This window comes from Leuciscus leuciscus (assembly GCF_965113295.1).
Source record: "Leuciscus leuciscus genome assembly, chromosome: 3".
NCBI lineage: Eukaryota > Metazoa > Chordata > Actinopteri > Cypriniformes > Leuciscidae > Leuciscus > Leuciscus leuciscus.
Window position 1 is genome coordinate 57,267,989 of NC_138727.1, and position 13,941 is coordinate 57,281,929.

Sequence of the window (13,941 nt, forward strand, 5' to 3'; positions counted from 1 at the left end):
TTGAATTGATTTTAGATTGAATTGAAAGTAGCTGATGTTAGAAGTTAGATGAGGCAATGATAATAACATTGCGTATGCAACAAAATAACATTGTTAAATAGGTCATATCATGAGGAATCAAATTGTCCATACAAGATACCTTTTCCCACACAGGATTATTCAAAGTTGAGTGCTTGTTGTATAACATAATACATTACATAACTGTTTTAGAGGAGAGACAAACATCTGCAAGGGCTGACCACACGAAGACCCAACGACCCAATGACCCAACGAAGAGTGAGCTTAAAGGTACATTTTATAGGCCTAAGAAACAAAAGCATCGAATGTAAATTATAAAAAGAAAAAGAGTACATATTGATACTGAGTTCTTCCTTTAGATCGCGTTTTAAGTGAATTGCGGTGTAAAGTTCATTTTTCCTCCAATTAGACAGGTTTATGATGTTTGTAATGTAGTTAATATATTACACTAACATTAGGCTACTTTTTGGTTCACCAAGTGTGTAACTGGTGCTCTCTAATTGCAGAAACACTGGAGGTTCTGCTGCGAAAAGTAGAGAGAAATACTCATCCTACTGAGGACACGCCAGGGTCATCAGAGAGCGGAAGACATCCTGGAGCTCAGTGTTGCTCAGAGCAAAGAGGAGCTTGAGGTCCTTGACCACCGTCTTAAAGCCACACCAAGTAGAAATTGTGTTTTTGTCAAACAGCGACCCCTAGAGTCGCTGTGGAATACTTGCACTGTCGTAAATATATTATATTATAACGTTTTTACTTGATTGCAGCTAAATCACAAGTAAATAGTCTATAGTCTAGGCCTACTGTATAATTTAATTTGTGTTGTTTTTATTGGAATGTAAACATTACAAAATGCCAGATAACATCAATTAAGTTAAATGTACGTCGCATTATTTCATAACATTGGCCGTTATGATGTCATTAGACATGATTATTGCAATTTATCATAATAGTTTGCAAATTGTGCTCGTTTACACTATTTACAACCTCTACGTTAGGCTTATTTATGTCCTGATAATTATGTGAGATATTGAAAGCTGTTCTCATGATAATCGCAGGAATCAACATCAAACGGCGTCGTCTGATATCCCTCAGGACTACGTGATAAATACACCTCACAACACCTGAGTTCAGCTGGCAAACTAACTCGTGAGGCATAGCTATCTGATTTATCAAAACGATTCCATTTACACCTGGTCACTAGGGGTGGCACGGTACATGAAAAAACATCCGAACCGTTCGGTTCGCTTGTCTCGGTTCGGAGCGTGTGTGCGTCGCACGGTTCGCACGGTTCGACGCATGCGCAATGTAGCCTTGTGCCCGTGCTAATACAATGCTAAATCATAAATCAGATGTATGTAGAATAACATTATGATGTCCCGCAATCTATTTAAATAGTACACTGGGTTTACTTAGACATTTAATGAGATCTACTCCACTATATGTTGTTTTTTCACGTGAATAAATACATAGATCGACTATTTTATGTATGTACTTTAATGGTCCAGTGGCAGAACTTTTGCCAAGCGTGTCAGAGGTTCTGAGTTCTATTCCGCACTCGTATATATTTTTTTTCTTTTTCATCAAAACCGATTATGTTTATCAGTGGTTGTATATCAAGCAGGGACAGATTTGTGTGAATTTGGTTTTGTGTTATCACTGAAACGAATAGAGTCTCCTCAACGGATTGAAGCGCGCGTCCGAGTGAAGACTGTGCGGCGTGTGCGCGAGCCACAAGAGAACACTGTATCAGCGCCACTGATCGCAGCGGCAACGAGCACTTTGATCACTTGATTAAAAAAACTAATTTCAGTGCTAGATTGCTTTTTATTTAAAGGTACAATATGTAAGAATTTTGCATTAAAATATCCCAAAATCTCAAGGCCAGTGTTATATATTTTGTTAAGTTGATTACTTACAATATCCCAAATGTTTCCAACTATTTTTAAATCGTGAGAAAATTGCGATTTTAACCAAGGAAACGGGGCGTTAGAGCAGGGGGGAGCTGGGAGTCGCCAGTCAATTGCGTCATATCCGCGTTACCCTCGGTTTCCGCTCGTACTGCATGGAGTCCTGGACAAATGCGGTAGTTGTAGCGTCTATCAAGCTACTACAAACTTTAGCTTGTTTCTTGCAGTCGTTATGGTACACAATTATTCTTTACCGATTGCAGCTGGTTCTGTCGACAAAGCATGCTTAATTTTATATTTTCCAAATGTAGCATTCGGTAATAGTTATGTTTATGTAAGGAAAGTATTATTGCTTTAGATTTGTGTTTAGTTTAAACATTGTTTATCACGTCTGGTGTTTATGGCCATGTAAATAAACATAGCATGTGTTATACATAAAGATTAATCAGTATTTTGGCAAATGATGTGGGTATGTTCGAATGTACTTTTACAACAATTGTTTAGAACATGTAAAACTGCGCAGCGTTATCACAACAACGAATTCAACAAATACAGTAACATCTATGATAACCAATGTTAAACCTTACTTTTCTTGTGGTTAATTCATTTTAATGAAATAAAAGTGTGATGAGGTTTAAGATTCAGGAAGAAAGAAGACAGGGATCGGCGTGACTGGGACTCGTACTTTATTAAAATAAAGCAAAACAAACAAAAGCCGCGCACAACGCGCATTCACCGTGGCAACCGCGACGGCACAAAACAGTTCAAAAATGAGAGCTCGGATCCACCGGTTTTCTTCCTCTGCGTCCAGTTTTCTCTCCAGTCTCTCTCTCATTCCAGCGCGGCTTATAAGCGGTCTCTCCACGCCAATAATACTGCAATAAGACACAGGTTCGTCGTTTGCACTTGACCTACTTGCTCGTCTCTTCTCTCTCCCATCACAGACCGCGCTGAGCCACGCCCCCCTCGCCAGAAAAAGCATGTTATTAAACGCAACATTTATAAAAATAGAACTTAGCCTCATCCATGAACATGATTTTTCGATTCCCCTCTGACTGATTTACATCCACGGTGGAGTCTAAAACGACAGTTCCCATCATTCCACGCTCCTTCACATCGTCATCAAGCTACGCCGTTGTTGTTGTTTGGAATGTAGCGCCCTCTAGCGGCAAAAAAATTCTTGCAATTGTACCTTTAACAAACGAACGAAACGAATAATTTGCTAGTTAACTGGAGATGTTTTATTTATTTGTATTGGTACATCCGTGCCGCGAGATATCGACCCTAGCAAAAAGTGGTGGGTACATGTCCCACCCGCAAATTATGCCTATGATGATGAGACACGAGGAGAAAATGACAAAGAACTGTCCGACACAGCCCACGTAGCTCTCACTACAGATGGATGGACCTCCAGGGCCACTGAAAGTTTCCTCACAGTGACCGCTCACTCACTATTACTTCGAAATGGGAAATGAGAAGCTGCGTTTTGCAAACATGCCCCATTTATGAAATAAATAAATAAATAATTCGATAATTAAGCTATATATCAAATGTTGAAGTACATTTTTGGACCGTGGGTTTTGTGAACCGTGCCACCCCTACTGGTCACATAAATGTATTTTTGCGAAACGGATTTATATTCGATCTTCAATTCTCGCGCTATATGCAGATTTAATGGAGTTCACGTCACCGAAAGCAACAGATATGAGCTGCATTTCATAGATCATCAGCTAAAATTTCAAAATCAAAGACCGCAATAGCCTAAGAGAGAGCAGTAAGCCTGGTAAGATCATTTCGTTTCTTTACTTTTAATGATGAAGATTGTGTGTTAAGCGTCTGTGACTTACTTTCACTTTGATTTGCGTGTTCCAGCGCGTCGTCATATCTGGATATAAAGCCTATAACACGCTCTCACACGTTTTTATTTGTTTTTTTTTAGCATTTTTGGGAGGAGTACAATTTACATATTTCCAACAACCATATGCATTTACACTTGTCCAGTTTCGTCTGGAATGCGTCTCAGATCTCCTCCTGAAGTGGTTTGAGCGATCGGATTCAAATCCGTCTCAAATGCGTTTCGGAGGGCATTTACACCTGGACTTTTCACGATCGGATAGCTATCCGATCTGAGAAAACGCATGAAGTGGCCAGGTGTAAACAGCCCCCATGACAAAAACATACGCACGAAAGCCGAAAACAAACGCTGCGGTTGGCCTCTCGCGTCCAAATTTGAGGAAGTGGTGGGGGAAGTGACGTATGCCGTAAAGCAGTCGAATTTTGTAGTTCTTTTTGTGCTCGGGTTACTACCCGAACCCCGAAGTTACATAGTGCCAGTAAAAGCGATACAGACCCTGTCAGGCTATGGCAGACGTGTCATTCAACCTATTGTAAGTCGATGTACCATCACAAGGATCTTGGAAATATATTATGAAGGTTGAAAAGTTCCATGTTGTTGCTTTAAAGGAGCATTGTGTAAGTTCTGAAATTTCTAACCGTTACTGACACCAGTGGCTGTTAGAGGAACTGCAGCCAGTCTCATGCTCGTTCTCGGTGCGCACGCTCGTACGAGCACGACCACAGCAACCAGAGAGTTGCCGAAGCAACCACAGACGGCTCATCGAGATTCACCAGCATGTTTACAGAGGTAAGAAAAGTTACAGTACTGTAAGGTTATTGTTTGACAGACCATATTTTAGTAAAATATTGCAGCGCTACTTTATATTATCAACTGAAGTCTACTTCTAAAAGCACCTCAGGAGAACATCAGATGGTTCAGAGGCGCTCTTTGTAAAGGGCTATAGTTACGAAGTTTGTGTCATGCCTTGCCTTACTAGCCAATAAATACATTTAGCAAAAAAGCCAACATATATAACAACCCAACCAGTACTTCTTTGGCCATTTTAATACTTCTATGGAGTAACAATCTTAATGCACTCGTGCTCTGAATAAAGATAATTCATAAAAGACAGTAACTTTTGAAACGGTCCTGTGGCTGGCTACCTAGCATCCACATTTGGCTAGCATGCTATCATTAGCATTACACCACAAAAACAATAAAATAATATATTGCAAATGGCCTGTAACTATGTCTTACCTTTGCAGTAAAAAGAAAGCCAGCTCAGGGTCTGTTTTTATACCCAGCGCTGACCGGAGCTCCCTCCAAGAATCAAATGCCGCTCCGATGTTTCGGCTCCGGTCACTCTCTATTTTGGCCGCACTAGATAAGGATTTTTTTTTTTTTTTTTTTTTTGAGGAGTTTCTGTGGGTGTCTGGATTGTGCTGGAGGCTGGTCACTTCTTTCCGTCCGCAGAGTCCATTTGAAACACTACTGCTAGCGATTGCCGCTGCTTACTAATGGCTGCCGTACGGATGTAAGCCCAAGTAGACGAGAACGCGCATGACGTCACATTTTGTGAATTTTCGCGCCAATTCGGACCCGACTCCTCCACACACAATTGAGCCTACAGGCTGATAGAGGATATCGTGGTGGACAGTCAAGGTGTCATTCTTTCTATTACATTATGGTTCGCTCATAAATGTACAAATGAAAACTCTATCTTAAAGGGATACTCCACTTTTTTTGGAAATAGGCTAATTTTACAACTCCCCCAGAGTTAAACAGTTGAGTTTTACCGTTTTCGAATCCATTCAGCCGAGTTTCTGATATTAAGAAGAATATCAGTAACCAGACAGTTTCTGGTCTCATTGACTTCCATAGTATATATTTTTTTCCTACTATGGAAGTCAATGAGACCAGAAACTGTCTGGTTACTGATAGTCTACTTAATATCAGAAACTCGGCTGAATGGATTCGAAAACGGTAAAACTCAACTGTTTAACTCTGGGGGAGTTGTAAAATGAGCCTATTTCCCAAAAAAAGTGGAGTATCCCTTTAAAGATTTTTTTAAGTAAAAACCTACACATAGCCCCTTTAATAAAAAGCTTTGTAAAAACTGTATTTGCAGTTTCTTTTTCACGTTTGCCTTTTCATTTTAATATTGAAAATGTCACCGTGAAAATTAAAATTAAATTACATTTAATTCCATTCTCAATTTTGTCACATATTTTGCATACAGTTTTCTGTAATGAAGTGGTTAATCTGGTTTTAGTTTTCATTTTTATAACTAAATTGATTTATTTAATTTGGCAGAAAATGTCTTCCATATCTGAAGCTGCTGTCACGTATATACAGTAGTTCTGCAGTCTGACACATCTCGTCTCATATGTGCTCGTTCAATCCCTCAAACTGCCACCAGAGGTCACCATCTCCTGCGTCTGACATCCACCTTGATGAGCCTCACCTGTAAATCACTATCATTCATCTTCATTCTTCTTCAAAAATTATTCATCTTCAACTTACAGAAAAAGATCATAGTTTTTCTTTAAGTAGGTTTAGTTCAGTAATGTTGTTCTCTTGTTGAGGGAGGGACTGTGATATTTCCATCGCTGGTCATTAATAAACAGTGTTAACCACACAAAGTCCTTCACTGTAAAGCTAAAGTGCTTGTGTTAAAACAGTCAGTCATTTGGTTGCTGTTGATCTGATGAGCTTCAACACGGTAAGACAAACACACTCTTGCTTAAATGAAACTGAAGATTATTGCTCATATAACATACGTGTCTTTACATGAGAAATGTTAAGAATAGGGTGATTTACATATACTTGTTTAAGTGATGAATATATTAATGCAAGTATTCATTACTTCAATAAGCTCATTGTTGCTGCCTGAAAACATTACATTGTTTAAATTAATAAATTTTTAGCTAACTGTGATTTTGTATATGTACATTTCTGAAATGCATACCTTAGACAGTTTCCTCTGATAACAGATTAAATTGTAATGTGGACTCGTGTATTTTCTGTAAAGCTGCTTTGAAATGATGTGTATTGTGAAAAGCGCTATACAAATACATTGAATTGAATTGAATGCTGTATTATAGATATATGTTATGCTGATGTGGGTCAGAATGGCTCCTCCTCTTCCTCTGATCTTCTTTCTGCTCATGATTCACGGTGAGTCTCTCTTACATTCACATTAGAAACACTCTGATGTTTTATTTAAGGCCTCATGAGCGGCTGATCTGCTCTTTCTTCTGTCCTGTTCTCACATATTTCTCTCTGAAACAGGAAGTTTGTGTTGAACATGTCAAACGCTCCTTTTAGAAATGTCCAATAGTCTTTTGCTACTTGCTAGTCAGTGTCACATGGTTTAGGGGGAGGGACTTTCTCAAAGTTCAGAGCATTTGATTGGACAAGAATCACTGTAGCAGCAGATCATGAATATGTTTGGCTCAAGTTCTATGAAGTGAATGTGTACATGTTAAATATTTATCATGTCAAAGGAGTTCACTAGCATAAATGAGCTCTGAGCTGATAGATAAGAACTAAAAGCCACAAAACTAATATTTTAAAGGGATAGTTCACTTTGAAGTTAATTTTTGGTATGTTTTAGCTTACCTCAAGGGCATCCAAGATGTAGGTGTCTTTTTTTCTGCAGTAGTTTCAATTTTGATATTTTTAGGTCAAACCGTTCTTGTCTGTCAGTCATATAATGCAGGTCGATGGTCACTTGTCTCAAACAGCATGCACAGAATCCAAATTAAAACAATTCCCCATCGTCCAAATTAAACAATTCCCCATCGAATAATGAAATCTGAAGCTCATATCTGAAGATAGACCAGATTTCATCACATTCAAAGTGGCAGTGCCACGTCCTATAGAGAAATACATTTAGTTCAAATCATAACTGTGTATTAATCATCAAATAGGTTCTGATTGGGTGTAATTGTTTCAAATCATTGTCTTTAAAGGGGAACCAGGTGTTTGAGAAAGAGAAATGACACACAGGAATCTCAGGTGAGAAAAAATGATTTGGTTTTCAGTAGTTTACTAAATTCATTTGTAACTAAAAGTGAAAGTCTGAATTAGTGGCTTTTTCTAGTGAGTCGTTTATAGATGTTATTTATTTTCTCTTTATTCTGTTTTTTTCTTTAATGGCAAAGATGAATCATTCCAGACCTGATCATGACAGACTCGATGCTTATGATGTTGAATTGAGTGATCCTGTGTATGAGAATGAAATGGTAAGTGTTGAAAGTGTTTCCTACAGAAGACTAAACTCTCTTCACCTTTAGTCAAAAGAAATTAAACGCTCAAAGTCAGTGTGAACATATCTATATTGACTAAGTATATGGGAATTTAAATAACACACTCCCATTTTTACTTTGTCTTCATTCATAAAGGCTGCTCAACTTGATGATTGTAAATCCGAACTGGACTCGTCTCTGTATGAAAATCTTCGAGCAAGTAAGAATACCCACTAGATAGAGACAAAACCCAATCTATTAGCCTTTCCTCTTGACACATGTTGTTGATGCTTTTATTTAAATATGTCAGTATTAAAGTTTTTATTTTCTTTCTTTCTTATTCAGACTAACAAGAAGAGGATGTAGTGTTTTGGACACAGTAAATATTACAGCCTTTATGCATCTCTTTGTGGGAGGAGCCCTGAATGATTGACAGGAGTGTCATGATGACGTGTGACTGAAGTAATTATGGGATCGTTTTATAGATGGATGTGTGATAATGAAAGTAAACACTTAATGAATTTATGTAAAACTGTGTAATCACTATAGTGTGTTTCTCTTTATGCTTTTATATCATGTATGAATCTTACTTCATTTAGATTATTAATGTTTTTGACCGTGAGTATCGGTATTGTTCATGTTTCCAATAAAAGGCAGAAAAAAATAAGGCTTTAGTGTAAAATTCCACACTTTTCTGTCATTCAATAAATCAAGAATAATAGCATAAGAAATATTAAAGCCACACTACGGTAAGTAAAAATTGTGTTTTTGTCAAACAGCGACCCCTAGAGTCGCTGTGGAATACTTGCACTGTCGTAAATATATTATATTATAACGTTTTTACATGATTGCAGCTAAATCACAAGTAAATAGTCTATAGTCTAGGCCTACTGTATAATTTAATTTGTGTTGTTTTTATTGGAATGTAAACATTACAAAATGCCAGATAACATCAATTAAGTTAAATGTACGTCGCATTATTTCATAACATTGGCCGTTATGATGTCATTAGACATGATTATTGCAATTTATCATAATAGTTTGCAAATTGTGCTCGTTTACACTATTTACAACCTCTACGTTAGGCTTATTTATGATAATTATGTGAGATATTGAAAGCTGTTCTCATGATAATCGCAGGAATCAACGTCAACAGCGTCGTCTGATATCCCTCAGGACTACGTGATAAATACACCTCACAACACCCGAGTTCAGCTGGCAAACTAATTCGTGAGGCATAGCTATCTGATTTATCAAAACGATTCCATTTACACCTGGTCACATAAATGTATTTTTGCAAAACGGATTTAAATTCGATCTTCAATTCTTGCGCTATATGCAGATTTAATGGAGTTCACGTCACCGAAAGCAACAGATATGAGCTGCATTTTATAGATCATCAGCTAAAATTTCAAAATCAAAGACCGCAATAAGAGAGAGCAGTAACAGCCCTGGTAAGATCATTTCGTTTCTTTACTTTTAATGATGAAGATTGTGTGTTAAGCGTCTGCGACTTACTTTCACTTTGATTTGCGATAGTTTGCACGTTGGCTTGATGCAGTTGCTCGTCTGCGGTGATGCGTGTTCCAGCGCGTCGTCATATCTGGATATAACATAATAGCCTATACAACGCTCTCACACTTTTTTTTTTTGTTTTGTTTTTTTTTGCATTTTTGGGAGGAGTACAATTTACATATGTGGTTTCAACAACCATATGCATTTACACTTGTCCAGTTTCGTCTGGAATGCGTCTCAGATCTCCTCCTGAAGTGGTTTGAGGGATCGGATTCAAATCCGTCTCAAATGCGTTTCGGAGGGCATTTACACCTGGTCTTTTCACGATCGGATAGCTATCCGATCTGAGAAAATGCATGAAGTGGCCAGGTGTAAACAGCCTCCATGACAAAAACATACGCACGAAAGCCGAAAACAAACGCTGGTTGGCCTCTCGCGTCCAAATTTGATGAAGTGGTGGGGGAAGTGACGTATGCCGTAAAGCAGTCGAATTTTGTAGTTCTTTTTGTGCTCTGGTTACTACCCGAACCCTGAAGTTACATAGTGCCAGTAAAAGCGATACAGACCCTGTCAGGCTATGGCAGACGTGTCATTCAACCTATTGTAAGTCGATGTACCATCACAAGGATCTTGGAAATATATTATGAAGGTTGAAAAGTTACATAGTGTCGCTTTAAAGACCATTACAATTAGATATTGCTAGAGAGAAAAAAATTGATCAAACTACATAAGATTATTAATATAAGGATTACTGCACAAAATTACACTCGCAATCTTGCTGTTGTTCAACATTTCTATAAAAAAAAGTCCTTAATACACAGCAACTTATGTTTCAACTTATTCCTTCTACGACGATGAAAACAGTTCCAACAGAAACAAGTTGTGAGTGACTAACCGAAACACAGACCACTCGAGCTCTACTTCGGGTTTTCAGTCTCCCGCTCGGAGCGATACTGCAGCCAGCCAGAGAAAACACAGCCGATAATAACAATAACTTTTGTTTTCTATAGTGCCTTTAAAGGAGCTTCTCAAAGCGCTCACATTATAAGACAATACAAGTAAAGTAGGCTAATAAACAAAATATAAAATAAATCAAACAAAAAAGCATAGGTGGATTAAATAAACAAGAAACCAGCAATGATTACCACAATCAAAAATAACTCCTAGATTCCTTAATTTCTTTTGAAACTCAAATACAGAACCATCAGAACCACAGAGCCAATCAAACAGGCGCCTATAAAAGTCATGTCATAAAAGTCATAACATTTGTGACATAAACATTTTCAAAAATCAGATTGAAGTTGCTCAAAAAGATTACTAACAGAAAGATGGTTATGCAGCTGTGAAGCTACAACTCATTGTACATTTTTAGCCAGGAAAGGAAGATTTGACATAGGTCGACTAATTATTTAAAGGCACACTAAGCAATTTCTGTTTTTCTCAAACAGCGACCCCTAGAGTCGCTGTGGAGTACTTGTATTTTACGTTACTGTCCTAAATACCACTCATTCAGAGCCGTCGTTTTCTTTTCCTTGACTCTTCCGACCGCGCTTTCTTCGTTTTCTTCGTCGACTCGATTCTTCGCCATGATTCACGTCTGAAATGCGTGCTGGTGTCTTCCATAGAGGCTGCTTCATATGTTGTTGATATATGAGACGTCGTGCCGTAAAGCAATCCCTTTGTCCACGAAGTGCCTAGGGTGTCCCCTGACAGCCTATATGTACCGTAGTCTTCCTCTTGTCCATGGAGAGCCTATTTGTCCCCTGACAGCCTAAATTAGTGGTTCTCAACAGGGGCGGTACCGCCCCCCAGGGGGCGTTCAGAGAACACCGGGGGGCGTTGGAAGCAAGATTTTTGAAAGGGGGGCGTTCAGGTGTAAATGGTTCACGAGTTTAAATATGTAACGCAAATTTTTGTTCATTTACTGTTATTCATTTTAAGCATTTAGTAATTTAGTTGTAATAAACACTTTAAGTGGGCTATTTAAAACGTGTTAGTTTTGTTAAATTATGTTGTAAAACATATGCGCAGAGTGTGATATCATATTGTGTGTGCACTATGGTGCGCGTGAAAGAATACGCCAGCAGCGCGCAAAAAAACAACAAAAAAACATTCGTCTGCAGCCGTTCTATCCTGACCGCAAGTCCACCGTCAGTGTTGTAGGAAGGCACTATAGGCAGGTTTTTTGTGTTCATTTCTATTGCATTACGATTGAAAGCAGTATCAATAATGTCAAAAATATGATGTGCAGTCAAGTTCGGGTGTGTGTATATGCTGTGAGTGTTCTCACCGCGCGCGCTTGTTGTGATTCGCGGAGTTTTGACGAGTTGTATTTTGACGACTTGATATTATTTCTTATTCAAAAGTTTAGAATGTCTAAAATTTTTAAATCTTCCAGTTTAAAGCGACATGTAGCCTATCGTTACTTTTGCAACGACTGTATTATTTTTCCAGTCATAGACCAGCGCTCAAGCACTGACTAGAATCACGCAGCGGAGGAATGGAAAGTTGACAAGCCATTCAAAAATATTGACTTAAGAAACACTTATATTTTTTCAAATATTTTCAATAAATCATGTTCCCATTCACTCTGGCGACGAATTTTAAAATTAATTAAACTAAATTATATTTATAAGGTAAAACTTTTACATTTTTAGGCATTAACAAATTCCAATCCCTAATGCCAAAATGTTTTCTTTGTTCACCAAGTAATTTACTGGTCAGGCATTATTGTTAACTCGCAAGACAGTAAGGAGAAAATGACAATTTGATGGATAATTTAAATATATTCTGCAATATACATTTTGGTAATGTATTCATTCCGCCATCACATCTGAGTGCGAAACGCTGCTTGGGTAGTTTCAAGATATAAAAATAAATTAATAATACAATAATAATTTAATTGTTCATATGTGTTTAATCTTGTTAGAAGATTTTTTTTTTTACTGATTATGAACACAAATGAATCACGACAAACCAAATTAATTGTAATTGTATTAATTATACCATTGATGAAAACAAGCTGATACCAAGGTATTTTAGGCCTACAATTCTAACATAATTTTTCATGAAAAATCATGATTGTATTTATTTATTTTTCGAAAGTAAGGTTAATGTAAGCAGCTTCTTGCAGTACTCTCCTAAATGCGTAATAAAACCTAAGTGCAAACATTACCGCTTTAATGACCGTCCTTTATTTTTCAGTGCATTTGTTTTACAATATATGGCTATTACTGTCATGGGATTAATATTATAACTATTATTATGTAGTAGTGTAATGTAGACACTAACTAAAAGTAAAAGAGGTTTGAATTTTTTCTTTGTTTAAGCCTGCCTGTGACAAGATGGCCGAACGGTGATGCCGGAAGTGACTGCGCCATAAGACATCTAGCGTTAATATATGATATCTATGGTTCAAGCAACTGTAGCTTTCATCACTACAACGGAAGGCCCGCCTCTCCATTAATTCGATTGGACAGTGGGAAAAAACGCGATGACGTCGGGCGTTTTTTCCGCTCGGAGTTGCTTTTTTTTCAACTTCAAAAACACGAGGCGCAGCAGGCGCATAAACAGCGCGCAGAACGCTCGCTGCCATAGGAAACCAATTGAAAATAGGAGCCTCTCACTGCCAAAAACGTGTCAGGTGTGATCGGCCCTTTACTCTCTCTGTATTGTCTTGTAGGAACACTTGAAGTTTTAAAGGTATATTTATAAAATATTATCAAAAAAGTTTTGACCTCGAAGATAGTCAGATTAATAAGTGGATTTGATGTTGTTCTCGCCTGAAGATGCTGATGTTGGTGTTTGTCAGATGAGATGTATGTAATGCCTGTGTAAGATGACCAACAGGTGCAAACTTACCAAAGTACTGGGCTTGTGCCACTGCTGTTCCCCTCCAGTACAGCTTTGCACAGGAGGCACAACTGGCACATTCAGTTCGGAGTAATGTGCTGACTGGAACAGCAAAGCAACGCAGTGGTTGCATAAGCTCCACAGGAATTGAATCTTTCAGTACCACCTACATAAGTAAAATGTCATATTAAATACTTAATTATCATAGCTTGTTCACTGTTTAATCATTTGTTTAGGACGTAATCTTGTATGTAATCTTGTAATTCTATATAAACAGACCAAATTAGATTGGATTAGATTATGTTGTATAATATGCCAACTGCATTAGATCAAAATCTCTAATTGTTTATTTGAAACTCGATAGCCTAATACCTATAACACAAGATTGCATCTTAAACGAATGACTGAGTTGAAAACTTGAATAAGAATGCATTTTACCTGGAGGGGACCAGCTAGGGAAACTTACCTGCCTACAATAACTGTTTTCATTAGGTTTGAGTTACATTAAACATGAATGACCTCAGCCGAGTCCTCGGGAACATCAGGAAATAATCGGGTTATA